This window comes from Ambystoma mexicanum, chromosome 13 (genome assembly GCF_040938575.1).
Source record: "Ambystoma mexicanum isolate Mex_15411 chromosome 13, UKY_AmexF1_1, whole genome shotgun sequence".
NCBI lineage: Eukaryota > Metazoa > Chordata > Amphibia > Caudata > Ambystomatidae > Ambystoma > Ambystoma mexicanum.
The window spans coordinates 591340141-591355705 of NC_090938.1; positions in this window are offsets into that span (position 1 = coordinate 591340141).

Genomic DNA, 15565 nt, shown 5'->3' on the forward strand with positions numbered 1-15565 from the left:
TTTTCGCTTCTTCTTTCTCTCTTTTACTCCCTTGCTAACCCACCTATCTGCTGCGCTGACTGGTCGCATGGCTACCTTCTGAACCCAATGGGCACCAGGCTCCTCCGCGAAGGTAAGCACCTGCACTGCCTCTCGGCCTCCACGCACTTAGGGGTTGTATCTGTAACCCTGCAGACCGCGGCCTCCTTGCACTACCCATTGCCGGCTCCCCCGGTACACTTACTCAGCGCAATTCTGCCCCAATTGCACTTCCCCTTTCCCTCCCCCTGGCACTTCTCCTCCACCCTCCCCCTGCACTAGCACGATCTGAATGACACAAGGCCTGGTAAAATCATTTGTTTCATCCTCCCTATGTCTTCCTACTTTGTCTTGTTGCACCTAGAAACACTTGTGTACAGGCGCGTTATAAATGACGCATCATATCATATCATACGTATAGTCTATATATCAATTGAAACTTGTATCAGGAGAATACCGTCATGGTTTGGAGGATCCCAACCTTCTAGAAACCGAATTGTACTATAATGTGCTTTGATATGATATATACTGAGGATGCGATCTCGGAGAATTAGTTTATTGTGCGTTTACAATTCATTATTGCCTTTTAATATACAATAAACCTTGTGTTAAAATAATTTTGCAAGTCCTTGATACAAATGATGTACTTTTCACAAACAATAAATAATAATGTACACTATTAAAAAATAATTTAAGAAGTGCATCTCTTCTATACCTGCAAATTAGTATTCTTTAACTCACGCCAGAAGTGGTGAGTATTTTAGAAGGTAGATGAAGCATTGTTACATCGAATTATATAAATAACCAAGATTAGTTTCTGGAAAGTGTAGGCAAGATTATCCTCTACAATTTTCTTTTATTTAGAAGTCATGGAATCTAGAAGTCCTCTTGGCGGTAGGGGACCCTCATGACAAGGGGCCTGTTGGCAGCTGTGCGGAGGGCAATGCAAGCTGCTTTTTTCAGTGAAAGGCCTCTCTCAGCTTTAAAGGTCATAACTATTTCTTTATTTTTATTTATTTGTATTTGTATAACGCACTAACAGCCCGAAGGCATCATGCCGCTGTTTCAGGAAGGTTACTTATGGTTACATTGGTTACATTGATATTCTTTGCTCAGGGTTACACCAGTGAGACTGGAGTGAAATAGACACACAATCAGAAAATTCCATGTCCTAGAAAATGGTTGTGAATGTCGGGGACAGCCACCAGCAGACGTGGGACCACAAAAGAGGTGGGACCATCAGAACTGACAAAACAAGGATAAAGCTGAAGACAGTAAAGACCTGATTGCAACAGGCTGAGTGTGTCCTACATAGTATCAAATTTGAGATACCATGAATGGATTTCAAATGAGCATGAGAAACAGTAGATCTGAATGGATAATTAACATGGATGGACCATTATGAACATTCGCTTTCAATGCACTCTGAAAGACCATGGGCCATTAAATGACATTGAAGGAGCATGGCCTGTGAATGAGCATTGGTCTTGAACAGACAAACGAGTACAGCCTTCATAGACAAAGTGTGAGGATGGCCTTTAAGTTGACCATGCTTTTGTGTGGACTGTCACTGGACCGTGAATGTGGCATTCATGCCCTGCTAGGAGGAAGGATATGGCCGGTTATGGCCCGCCAGCCCAAATTAAGGCAGGCCCGTTAGCGGCCATGTTCTTCTGACTGGCAGGGTATGAAAGCCATTTGCATCCGGGGTGTGAATGGCTTTCATAATGTTTCCTTAGTAGCTCTGCCCTGCCGATCTCCTGAGGATAGACAAAAATAAAATGATGGTCGCTACCATATGGAAAAGGGACTATGTCCCTTTTCCATTTCCATGGTGGCGGCCAGACGGGAGAAGCACCAGGATCGGAGCACAGAGCTACAGTCCCCAGCAAGTAAATGGTGGGTGGGGAGCGGGATCAGGTGATTTTGGATGGGGGGAGGAGTTAGGGGGGTGGGGCGGGAAGGCAACAGAGAGAGTCTCCATGTTGCCTCCCACATTAAACAAAAGAAGAAAATGGCGCCACCCGGGAAAGAGCCTCGGGGGGCTGGAACAGCGGGCCCGTTGTTCGAGCCACCTGATTGGCTCACCCTCCCCGGGTGCGAATGATCTTGGACCATGGCTGAGCCATTAATGAGCATAGACCAAGTTTAGCCATGAAGGAGTGTGGGCTTTACATTGTCCGTAGAATAGCATGGGTCTTCAATAGACCACTCATGTGCAAAAATCCGGGAATGAGTCATGAACAAGTTTGGGTTGTGAATGAGCAACGGTTTTCAATCGACTATAAAAAAAGAATGCAACTTGAATGGATGTGAATGAGCCTTGACTTGAATGGGTTTTGCCCTTAAATTGTCTGTGAATGGGCATTGACAAAAAATGAACTATGAATGGGTCTTAAATAGGCGATGGTTGAGTACAAGCATTAATGTACCATGTATGAATGGGCTTTAAATACACCTATCCTGACATGGACTGTGAAGAGGCAATGAAAGATCTTGGACCGTGAATGAACCATGAACGAGCATAGGCCAAAGATGGTCATGGAAGAGCATGTACATTGGATTTTACATACATAAGCCTGGGATTAACTGGACCTCACAGGAGCCTGCTGTGGGAATGGATAATTTATGGGCATCGAAATTGAATTGAAAATCATTTAGCATGAGCTGTGTATAAACCACAAGTGAACTGTAGACCTTCTTGGATGAAATGTGAATTGACTATAAGTTAAAACAGAACTTGCACAATCGTGAATGTGCATGGATATTCACCTTGACAAAGTGAAGGAGAATTAACCATAAATGTAACCTTGAATAAGCATGGACCTTGCATGGATTATGACCAAGGTTGGACCGTGCATGAACTTGGAAGTGGAACTGATATGAATAAGCATAGTCGGTGAATAGGGCATTAACGAACGTTAGCCATTTATTAGATTTCTATAATGCACTGCATGCATGCCTATGAATTAATACTGCCAATAAATGGATCATGCTCGAGCATTGACTACAAAAGAGTCTGGCTCTTGAATACACTGTCAATGAACCATGGCTGAGCATCAATTGGGAATGTGAATGGACCCTGGATAATGATAATGATAATGATAATGATGTGTTATTTATATAGCGCCTTAATCCAAATCAATGAATGAGCATATTTCTTGAATGAACCGTGAAAGTGCATTAACCTTGTATGGGTCTTCAGCAAGCATGGACAAAAAACAAACCATGAAGGTGCACAAACCACAAATAAGCATAGGCCTTCAATGGACCACAAGTAGATATAAACCATAACTGCACAATAAATTGACACCAACCTTGAATGGGCTTTGCATGAGCAATTATTGATTATGAACCATCATTTCGAGGAGCATAGGAAAATAATGGACATTAAAGGAACGTGGTAGTTGAAGAATCTATGAGTAGAGGTCTGCAACACTTATCCTTGGCCTCATGCCCAGGGACTGTATCTCTCCAGCCCTAAAATCTATCCACTGACTCCCAGTGGCTGCATGGATCATATTCAAGACTCTCTGCATCGTCCACAAGGCCTTCTGGGGTCTGGGACCATGCATTCTCCAAATTCCCCTCCCTAAATACTCCCCTGGTAGAGCCCTATGCTCCTCTAGCTCCAACTCTTTGACTATCAATTTTTTCACCGAGCAGAGAGTGGGGGGCAGGTCTCTCTTCTCTGCTGGTGTCTCTCTTTGGAACAGCCTCCCTGCCCCTCTCAGGCTTGCTTGAGGCAGACCCACTTAATTTACCGAAACTGCTCAAAACTCTGCTTTTCTCTACCTCTTTCCCCTTCCCTGTTAATTGCTCCACTGCCGCTGTGGCCGGGGCCTGATCCTTATAAATCTCACAGGATTTCAAGCCCTTCTTCCAAGTCGATATCAGCAGCCACCCCTACTCTGCACTGCCCTTGCGGGCCCCTGCCTGGCGGCTCTGCATCTCACCCTTGAGAGTCGTCTGCACCAGCACTTAGCCTAAGGTTCTCCTCCTAGGCTCCCCTTCACACTTCCCTCCCAGGCCCTCCACCAGCTCTTGTCCACTCCTCTGCCACCTCCTCCTTCCATCCCTATCTCCAGCACTTCTCACTGCACTTGCACTTCTGAATCCCACAAGGCCTAGTAGGGCCACAACTGTAAATGTATTGTTTTCTTTTTTGCCATTATTATTATTTCCCCTGTTCCAATCCCATTTAGCCTTGTGGCACTTTGAAACACAATTCTATTGTATAGGCACCCAACAAATGCTCAATAAAATAAAAAAATAAAATACAATAGACATGCACCTTAAATGAACCAGGAATGAGGATTTACCAGCAATGCCCCATGATGAAAAACATTGGGAATGAATAATGACTGAGCACGGTTGTGAATGGATCATAAATGAGCACAGACCTTAAATGGACCATGAATAAGCATAGTCAGGGAAGAGACAGTTAATTAAGCTTTATACACCTATCCTAAGGGCTATACCAGGAGTTATGGGTGCTGGTGAACAAGTTAAAGAAAATGTAATGGCTAGATCCCAGCAACCACATCCAAATTTGATGAGGAAGAAGGGTAAGGGTTAATTATCAGCCGTGCCTCATCTGCCAGGTGTGGCCTGGCAAAAGCACCAGGAGGTGGCCACCACCCATCTAACAGGGAAAGTCATGGGGGCATGGGGTGGTTTAATTCACATGCCCCGTTTGTGTCTTTGAGGTGCAGCCAGGGTAGGATGACAGTGTTGCTGGGAGAAGGGCCTACCCCCGTCCCTAAGAAGGTAATGATTTGGGGGCATGGGCAGGTAATTTTTCATGCCCAGGTAAGGTGGAGAGCCGTGCTGAGAGGATGGGTATCAGAGCAGTGCTCCATTGAAGAGGGAGGACCATGCAGAAAACCATGGTCGTATGGCCCTCAGTTTGGCACTCTGGTGATGAGAGGGAGTGCCGCGCTGAGAGCCATGTGGCACTGGCAGTGTTCTGAATGGCATGTTTATGCAGTCTCTCTACTGTATAATAAGTGGAGAAAATTAATCATCATTGCATTCAGAGTTTTCTAATGAAATACTTTGTTTCCCAGCCACCAATAGATATTGTACAAGGTTTGTAAAAACATGGTGATTATTACATAATTTAACATATCTTGAAATGTTAATGAAGAAAAAATCAATGGTTCTGTGTTTGCTTGAATAACACTTATGGCCAAAAGCCGTATATTGTGCTGACTTCGAGATTTGCAATGTATGTGCAGATTAACATCTGCTGGTAAAAGTCTGTTTTTCTTTATAATCCAACTTCAAACATTTTCTTGCACTTAGCAAATCATCCTTTGAACTTTGGCTTCTAATAAAGCCAGCCAAATGTTAAGCTAATACAATATAAAGAAATGAGATCTGTCATCTCATTTTGAATCAACCACTAACTGAACCTGTTACATAGATTTGTTTATATGAGTCATGTGCAGAAGCACCAGGTCTTAGTTAATAGTTTAAATGCAGAGCATGATTAGAATATTATATTATACATTTTGATCAATAGCTTTGAAACCATAGCAGTCAGAAACATGGGTCACAATGTGTTTCGAAGCTGAGAGCCTCCTCTTTAATGATGTCAAATTCACATTTTATACCATTTTTAACAATTAATTAATCAATAATATTAATAAAATTATGAGTGAATGTGCTATAGATACGTGTCAAATATCCAACCATGTATCTATGATGACAGATTATAGTAATCCAGGTGTCATTACATTTGCAAATTGCTATCCTGAATCATAAATAAAAACATATTTAGCATGTACAATGTTAAGAGTCGTTTGGGCCCCCACATATTTTCTGTTCACAGAAAAAAGAATTATAATCATCTAATGAAGAGTGTGGTGTGTATTTAGAAGTAGTGTCAAATATGAGCCACGCCAATGGAAACATTGTGCCAATCACATAGTGTGACATAATTATGACATAAAATGGGATGTGAGTAGAGAGAGGAATTTATTCTGACTCTGGAAAAGCTACAGGAAAGAACACTACCTGTCCCTATTGGACAAATGCTGACTCTGGATATTATATGTGGATGTAGGCCTTGTCCATGAGGGATCCTGAACCAATTTAACCTGATAGAGACAGGCTTTTTTTCCTGAAAAAGGGAGGAAGGAACCACGAGTGACCTGCTAACTGAGACTTCCCTAGGAACACTTGAGGGTTTCTCCTGGTTTCATGGCTTTAAATACTAATCCAAAGTGAGTATGTTTATTCCAAAAATAAAGTGATATCTACTCTATAGCCACCTATTTTATTTTTCTGTGAAGTCCTAGAAAAAGGTGGCGCTTTGGTAAGGTGATATCAAAAGACATGATAAAATAGGAAATGTACAGTGCATTCTCACTGTTCTTAAAATCAAGCGAGATGTCATTTCAATCCAACCGAAAATACATTTTTTAGCTGTGTGTGCCATAATACAGATAGCATTTTATGCAGTAGGGGTGCAGCTAACCAAATTATAATCTGATTAAATCATACCCAAAATATTTTCAAAGAAATAGTTAACATTAAGCTGTGATATGAAGAAATCCGTACCATGGTCTAATGAAGATTGGTTTGATAATGTGTATTCTGTGAAGGTCATAGCTATTTAACAAGGATTGAGACACAACAGCAAGGTTAATTGTGTCATTTCTCCTCGGATAGAAAATGATACAAATGAAAATCCCATGCAATTCCCTCACTCTACAATGCATACACTAGAAAAGTAATCTTGTGCATGTGCGACTTAAACTGTGAAATAAAAGGAGAGGGGCACATATATATGTTTAATCTATATTTCTAAAGGTGAAAGTGTGTGGAGGGTGCGACTTGGTTTGTAGCTTGGTGAAACATCAATGTGGTCGTAGAAGGACCAGTCCTCAACCCTAGAATGCACGGTTTCTGGGACATTTGCACCGCAACAAACTGCACCATGCCAGTTTGAGGCAACGGGTTGAGAGCGAGCACAGTGGGTCCCAGTATGCTGCAGCACACCAACTCTTGCCTCCCCCCAACGCCTGCTCTGGGGTATGGCAGCCAGCCACACATATTGCAGTTTACCTCAGAGTGCAAAACACATCAAGTGATAAGTCAATCGGAACAGTGGCTTACAGGATCATTGATTTTCAACAATTGATGAGAGTGTTGTCATGTCTGTCCACAGAACCTGTTTAGAAAATGGGTATATTTTGCTAGTAAACTCATAAAACTATTCTCCCAGATTGTGTGGGTGACCCAAAAGTCCATGTGTTCTGATTTGATAGCACAGCTTCCCTAATCCAAAACCTGCAGTATCCTGATGCAAGTTATTGTAAGAATATTTTAAACTACACACAGACATGTAGTAACCCACATCACCATATTCACACGGGAAACATGAGCCATGCAACAGTTCTCCAATTCCATAAGTTGCTGGTGTTATTGCAGAAAGCCAGGTTTTTGCATCATTTGTAAATGTAACTTTATGTTTAATTTGGAAATATTTTGGATGTAAGGTATATGAACACAGTGGCCAATAGGTGGACGATTTACGACTAGAATATCTACTGCTAGTCAAAATTAAACAAATAGAGATTTCATGATGAAAATGTATTTCATTGTATTTCAGGGGGACATTAAATCAAGGTCTCCACTTGATGCAGAAACCATAAATGCATCAAAATATATCTTGCAACATGTTGCATGGACCACAAATGGGCATAGAAAACAAATAGACCATCAACAAGTATTCATACATGGCCTATGAATCGTAATGAGGAAGTGCCTTGAATGAATAACATACAGGTATGGTTCCCTAAGGAAAAATGATGCGCATGGGCCTTGAATTAAACAAGAATAGGCAAAGACCTTGAAAAGACCATGAACTTAATTGGTCCTTGAACAGATCATGGACCGAACATGATTGTCATTGGACCATAAGTAGCATAACGATGAACATGGAGCTTTCATAAACCTGTCACAGTCTGATCAAGGGAGTTGGCCGCTCTGAGCACGTATGAGATGGTTTCCTCAGTGGGGTGGGAATTCTTTCCCTCAGTCCAGCTACTCCAGGTTAGATACGAGTAGGTAAGTATCTAACCTGGAGTTGGGTGGAAGACCAGGAGGAACACTGATCAGGTGCAAGCTGTGGGAAGGAAAAAGAGCAGAGTAATAGGCAATGGAAAAGGCACATTGCCCCTTCTTACTTCCCCAAAACATCCCTATTATCTGGACCTCAGGTCTTCATCAGGTCTTCATCAGAGTAAACTTAGAGGAGGCATATGTTGCAGGCCTGATTGGGGCACTGGAGAAAGATGCTCCCACAACTTGGAAAGATGTGGCCAGGTAATATGTATTTCCAGTGGACTAATGAGGATGACCTGGATTTACTGGGATCCAGAGCAGACTAGGCTGTCAATAAAACAGATCTGTAGTAATCTGAATTCTCTGGTGAGAAAATGTGTTGACAACAATTCAACAAGATTGATCAAAAACGGTCCTGAAGGAAAAACTGAGTCTGAATTCAAGTGCAGAAAAGTTATTTACTTCAAGGAGAATCTGTCACTGTGTCTGTTGAATGAATCCTTGTCAACAACCCGAAGAAGACAATCCAGGCAACAGCAGGGGCAGGAGAGACAATTCTGGGGCAGAGCATAGGTCATAAAATGCAGGATCTTATTCAGAGCTGCAGAGGAACACTGATTTCACTTCCACTTTTGCGGCAGCATGCATGTGTCCCATAATGGACAGTGTCACCAAGGACTCTGGGGAATTCCGCCCTCCTGTGATGCTCATTCTTGATCCTCCAAGGTAGGCACCATGCTCTATGCATCTAGGTTGCTGGTGCCCGTGCCATAACGGAGACCTGATGAACACAGGCCTTGTCTGAACCAAAAAGGAACAGATCCTCTTATGATCCTTTCTGAGCATTTGTCTTGAATGAACCATGAATGGGGATCATGAATGATCATTGGCCTGCATTGGATTAAGAATGTGTCATGAATGCCTTAATTGGACCTTGAAGGGAACATACATGAGTGTGGACGTTTAATGTGCCTTGAATGAACAAATGGTGAAAAGAAACCTTACCTGGGTCTGAGATACACCATGAATGAGCAGGGACCTTAAATGGACCTTGAGTGGAACTTAAAATGAACAGGAACCATGAACTTGCGCATGGAGAACCCTTGTTCAGGGATGGGCCATGAGTAATCATGAACATTTTGGAGGTTGAATGTACCATGAAAAAGCATGCTACTTTATTGGGTCTTGAATGAGCACGAACATGAATGAACAATGTATGAGAATGGACCAAGAATGGAGCATCACTGAGCAGGGACATGATTGTACCTTGAATGTACCATGAATTAAAATGACCAAGAAACTGCAAATGCTACGTGTGGACCATGAATGAGCATGGACTTTCATTGGTCATTGAATTTAGCATGAAAGAACATGGATTGAGAGGGTCCTTGAATGTACTATGTATAAGCATCGACCAAGAACAAGACTACTTCAGCAATGGACAATTAATGAGCGTGGACCTGTAATGTACCATGAATGAGCATGGAACTTCATTGGCCTTAGTGGATGAGCATAGACATGAATGGATCATGAACGAAGCATATCAGAGATGTTACACGAATGTGCATGGACCATATTAGCAGAACATTAAGAAGCCTAGACCATGAATGGACCATGAACAAGATTATATCAGCGACGGACCATAAATCAGGATGTGCATGCCTGGACCTTGAATGTACCATGAAAATACATCGAACTGCATTGGATCTTGAGTTTAGAGTGAATAAGCATGACCCATAAGCGTGCGGAGGCCAAGTGTGGACAATGAATGAGCAAGGACCTTCAGAGAGCCATGAATGCATCATTAATGAGCACTAATCTTGAATCTACTTTTGTTATTGCAAGAATAAGCCTAGAACAAGTATGGCCTAAGAACAAGCATCAACGTTCATTGAGAATGTAATGTACTAAGAATGAGAATGGAATATCACTTGGCGTTGAGTATATAATAAATAAGCATGAACATGAATGGACCATGAGTTAACATAAAATACAGATTTCCTTCAGTGATCAGGGATCTTGAATCAACCATGAATGAGTATGGACATTTCTAGGACATGAATGGAACATCAGTTACCATGGGACACAAGTGACCCTTGAATGCACCATGAATGAGTTTGAACAATGAATGGACCAAGAAACATCTAAACCAGGGGTGGACCATGAATGAGCATGGAGCAGTGATAGACGATGAATGGGCATGGGTTGGACCAATGGAACATTAATTAACATGGATTTTAATGGATCAATGAAGCATGTTTCCTTTTCTCTGGACAATTGTGTAGAGCAGAAATGAGGCTCTAACCCTCGGGTGAAGCTGGCATTCAATGATTCTCCTTTGTTCTTCTCAGTGTTTTCATCTCTCTAGCCTATAAGGAGGTTTAGGATGCAGGTTTTAACTGCCTGTAAAGGTCTGGATTCCAAGCATTCCTTTGTAATGTGTGCACATTGGGCACTAAGCAAGGACAAGCTCTGTCACAGTAAGCATAGGTGAGACTTCCCTTGTTCCCCCAAGCGCTCATTATCCCTCCAGCAGATTATGGTCTCGAGTTCCATGGGGGGGTACGCAATACGCCATGGACATGGATCAGGTTCTCTGAAACTAAAAGCAAAACATAACAAAACAAACTTTAATAGTCTTAAATCCCTTAACATAGGACTCTATTGTATGTTCGGTGACCTTCGCCCTTGTTAAAGGCCCCTGCCTTCCACCTGGGACCCCTATCTAAGGTAGCGGTCACATACCACACAATAGAGCCTTCTTGTGTGAGATCTAACACTTCGATCTACTCTGTGTGCTGCATAGCAGATTAGATCACTGAGACCTCCCCCCCACCCCCATGATAATATTGCATGCCAGGTCCTGAGATCCGGCTACACATCTGATGCTGTATCTCGGACACGACAAGAGGCGGCCCATTGGCCAGCGCATCTCCCAGAGTTCTGCACTCACCCCCTCGAGGGAGAGTGGCGGCGGGGGGTGGGGGGGTGTTGAAATGTCCACACCATGCAGTGGAATGCTATAGTCTTGAACCAGTGGGCTGGTATCGCCACTGTACGCTATAAAGATCATCCTTTATAATAGCCTTACAGCAGTGGCGGGGAGGGATGGGCTGTAACAAATGTTATTGTCCTTTGTCACCCTCATCTTTTCTTCGGGCACATAACTGAGGTGTTCACCAATAACACCTCCCACACCCACAGCCCTCTCCACTATTTTGTAATGCATTCTTAACTTTCTTTGGCTCTTGAAAGGGCCTTAAACACAACTGGTCCTTTGTACGAAGCACGCCCATAGAGTTGTAACAGGCAGTGGGGGATTGCGATGCAAAGCTCCCAAAGTTATGCTGAACTTGTTGTTCCTGTATACAATCTAGGGTGACCAGATAAAAAAAAGGGATAGGTCACAGACAAAGAAGTAGGACTAAAGTAAATACAAAAAACTGTAGTGCTACTTCTATGTCGCTGGGCTGTTGCGGGGAGGGGGGGGTGTACTCACAGGCACACTCCTTTCATTGGAGGAGAGTGCTGGGGAGGGGAAGTGGGAGGAAATGGGGGGGGTGAAAAGCATTTCACGCCCCCATTCACGCAGGAAGAGTTGCACGAGATCCCAATTTCGGGATTTCCAAAATCGGTCCTGGCAAAAACCGGCCCATAGCCACCCAACCATGCCAAGCCGGGACGGGGTTTCTAAAATGAAAAACTCCTCGGACCCCGGGACGTCTGGTCACCCTGATAGAATCTGGCCCCAGCACTAGATGCACACGCTAAGTAACATAGTTGACTGGTAAGATAGCTGCGCGAGTTAAGCACTCGCTGCTCACATCTTGTACGTTACCCATTGTCACAAGCTGGCATCCCAGCAAGACTGCCTCACTCTTCAACCATCAAGATTGACTTTAAAATGGGTAATATGTACACATGTAATTACAACGCTTAAAAGGTAGAGGAACCTGCTAAGCAGCGCTGTAAAAAAGCATATTTCCATTATCATACTCATGCTCGAGCAAAGCAACTGAATGATTACTACCCAATCAAAATGAATTATTAGCTATTAAATCCAAATGGACAACAGGCTAATTCAACCTTGCCTACTACCGCTAAGTTACAAAAGAGTGCAAACAAGCGTTTTACCAATAGAGCTATTTGACTGCCTCGGGAGCATGCCGTCTGAACGGTGCTGTGAACGCCTGCATGCTGGGCGTTTGCATGACATCCTGACAAAGAAAGTGAAACGTCACAGAACGCGAAAGTGTGGTGAGACTGATGCTTCATATCACATCTTCCCTGTCTTACGCTGGACAGCTGGAGACCAGCCACCGGTTTTAGCAGCTGGAGTTTCCTCTCCAGGGGTACTCCCACTGATGTAACCCGCAGCAATGAGGCCTATAAATGATGTCCTGTCATGTTCTTTAAAACCCTTCCCCCAGAAATCTGGCCACTTCTGGCGAAAGTGATTTGTGTTGGGTGGAGGCGAATGCGTTTCACCTGGGTGTGTCAGAAAAAGTTCATCAACCACTTGAAGTCTGTGTCCCTCTTTGTGCATTATGCCCCTACAGCACAAGGTCATAGTAAAAACCTGCACGGCTACAGACAGCTCTGTAATGCTTTTATTACTTATCGGTAATCCTCATGACCCCTACTCCTATTCTTCCTCGTCACAGTATATCACTTGAAGACAGCCTGTCTTCCTGCCAGCATCTCTTGAGCAAACTTCAGCTATAATCCCTGTGGCTCCGCCCCCTCCCATCCTCTGGGTAAATTTCCCTCCTTGCTTCTGTACCATAACTAAGGAATTGGATTCATTCCGATCGGGTGGGATAGCTAGGCGTAGTACTCAGGCAATGAAGAGTTGGACTAGGTGTAAGGGAGATTACTGTAATTGATGAAAGCCTTGTGCCCATGTCCCTCTGAAATGTCCCACGACAACATTATTTAAAGTGTCCCAAAGAACAGGTCAATTCGACACACGCCTATGCCACAAAAACACGACAACCAGTCTTCTGCACGATCAGTGACTGTTTATTACACACATTTCCATGTTACGTTGGCCGAGCGGCCCTAAGCATAGTGCCTGCACAAAGTCCTTATCCACCTGGCGCGGAAGATGAAGCCAGTAATGACCCATGGAAATAGAGAGGGACCCCGGGGTCACTGTATTTAGGTGCATTGTGCTTCCACACAGGAGGTATCCATACCCCTTTTTTGAACTCCCCTCCACTATCCCCAGGAGAAGAGTCCCTTGCAGCTTGTAACCCAAAGCCATGACTTCCTTGGGCAGGGGGAAAGATTAGAGGTCTTGTGATGCCAACCCGCTGCCCTATAGGGATGAAGAGCCTGCCAGATGACCAGAACATTGTAGTCTGATCGAAGTAGGTCAACAGTGCTTGACGCTCGTGAAGACCATGGGCTGGCCATCAGGATCAGGAAGGTTATTTGGAAGACCTGGAATTAGGATGTCCTGAGAAATATGACAACTGTAGCTGACTTTCAGGTGAAACGTGGGCTTGCAGCAGAACACTACGGAATGTGGGGTAACCTGTTAATAGGTAAGGTGCACAGAAGCACCCCTAATATCCTGGGCACATTAATAGTTCCCAAGAGATCACAGCCCTGGATACCCTACAATCTGGAAGTAGAAGGCCCTCAGGATCTGGGAAGCACATCCAGCTTTTTCCAATTGGAGGACATTAACCTCTCCAGAGGTTTGCAATGCTCCTGCAGTGGGGAATCCTCAGAGACGTACTCCCACCACAGACTGATGGCATCTGCGTTCAACTCTGCCGGGTTTGGAGGATCCACGAGGAAACCCCTCACTAAGTGTCTGGGTTCAACAGGTGTAGTTTTCTCAGCACCGGCATCAGAGAAACAAGACATTCATAGTCCATTGATGCTGGTCTCCAAGTGTTGGGACAGGTGAGCCAACATAGGCCCCGGGTGTAGCCGTACCCATGGTGTCACAAATACACATACGGCAATTACACCCTGGAAAATGAGCTTAGACGCAGAGGTAGCACAGGAAGTTCAGGGAGGGTAGGGGAAGATTGTGTATTGTTCTACACTGCTATTTTATGGTCGCACTGTCTGGTTTTGAGAGCGTTTTTATTCTGTGTGTGTATTATTTGGCTCAACATACCTAATAATCAAGGTTGATTGACTGGGCGAGCCCTAGCCCACACACCTGACCTAGATGGGTTTAAAACAACACGCCTATGAACTGAAGTTCCTGGATGGCTGGAAGGGGGAGTTCCTCACAGTGATGAGAAACCCGTGAGCTGTTAAGGCTCTGTATTTGACAGTCCAGCATCTGTGCTCTCTTTACCCAGTCCCTGAATAAACCAGTAGTCCAGATACAGGAACAAAGCCCCCGTCACTTTGTGCAAGGGCCCCCCCAGGAGTTCCTAAGATCTTCGTGAACACTGGACACCACACGGGAGGGCTATGTACTGGAAGTGTCAGCCAGGTACTGCAGACCATAGGAATTTAAGAACCTCCTACCTAAACTGCACGTGGGGATAGGCAGCCCAAAGATTCAGTTAATCCAACCAATCCCTGCTTGAGATGAGAGGATTGATGCTTCTGATCAGGGGCGTTGCTAGGGGGGGGCTAAGGGGGCTATAGCCCCTGATCTTTTGGTTGTAGCCCCGGATAGAATCTCAGGAGCTACAGCCAAAAGACTAGCTAGCCCCCAGTCCCAACAGTTCCAACATCAGCTTAGCCCCGGGTCTTTTCCAGACCTTGCAACTCCCCTGCTTCTGATTGACTCCATCTGGCGTCTTACATAGGGGATGAATACATTTACTGCATTGAGCTCCAGGATCATTTGGAACACCCGTAATGTCTTTGGAACTGGAAAGACAATTGAGCAACAACTTTTCCCCTGCTGGGATTGGGGAAATCTGCTGATGGGCCCTTCCTCAGAAAGCTTCACTCTTAAAGGCAAACCCTTTCTCGCAGTTTCCTGTATTTGTATTTGTATTTTATTTATTTGTATAGCGCAGCAGGCCCAGGGGCAACCGGGCGCATCACTTAGTTACAACATAAGAAAAACAGACCCATAATTACAAAGTTTACAAGTATAATACAGAATTTACAGGTATAATAATAGCAATGAGAGGACAAGCAGATTATATATACATGTTCAAATTAAGCAGAGAACCCAGAACTAAATGTCCTGGGCGGCCAGCCAGGTTTTTGTAAGGTGTTTGAATCTCCTGGCCAGGAAGTGCTTATGGTACCTGTGTCAAGTGGGATGGATGAGAATTCTGTGTCATAACTCCTTGTTATAATGTACAAAATCCTAATGATGGCTTTGAATTGCCTCCTGAAGAATCTCAGTCTTTCCCTGAACCTGCTGAACTGGGGAACATTGGCCGCATCAGGACTTGTTGAACTTTACCTGGGACTGGCTCTGGAGGTTGGCAACGCAGATCTGGGATGCTAGCGCATATTCTGCTTTCCCCCCCTTACC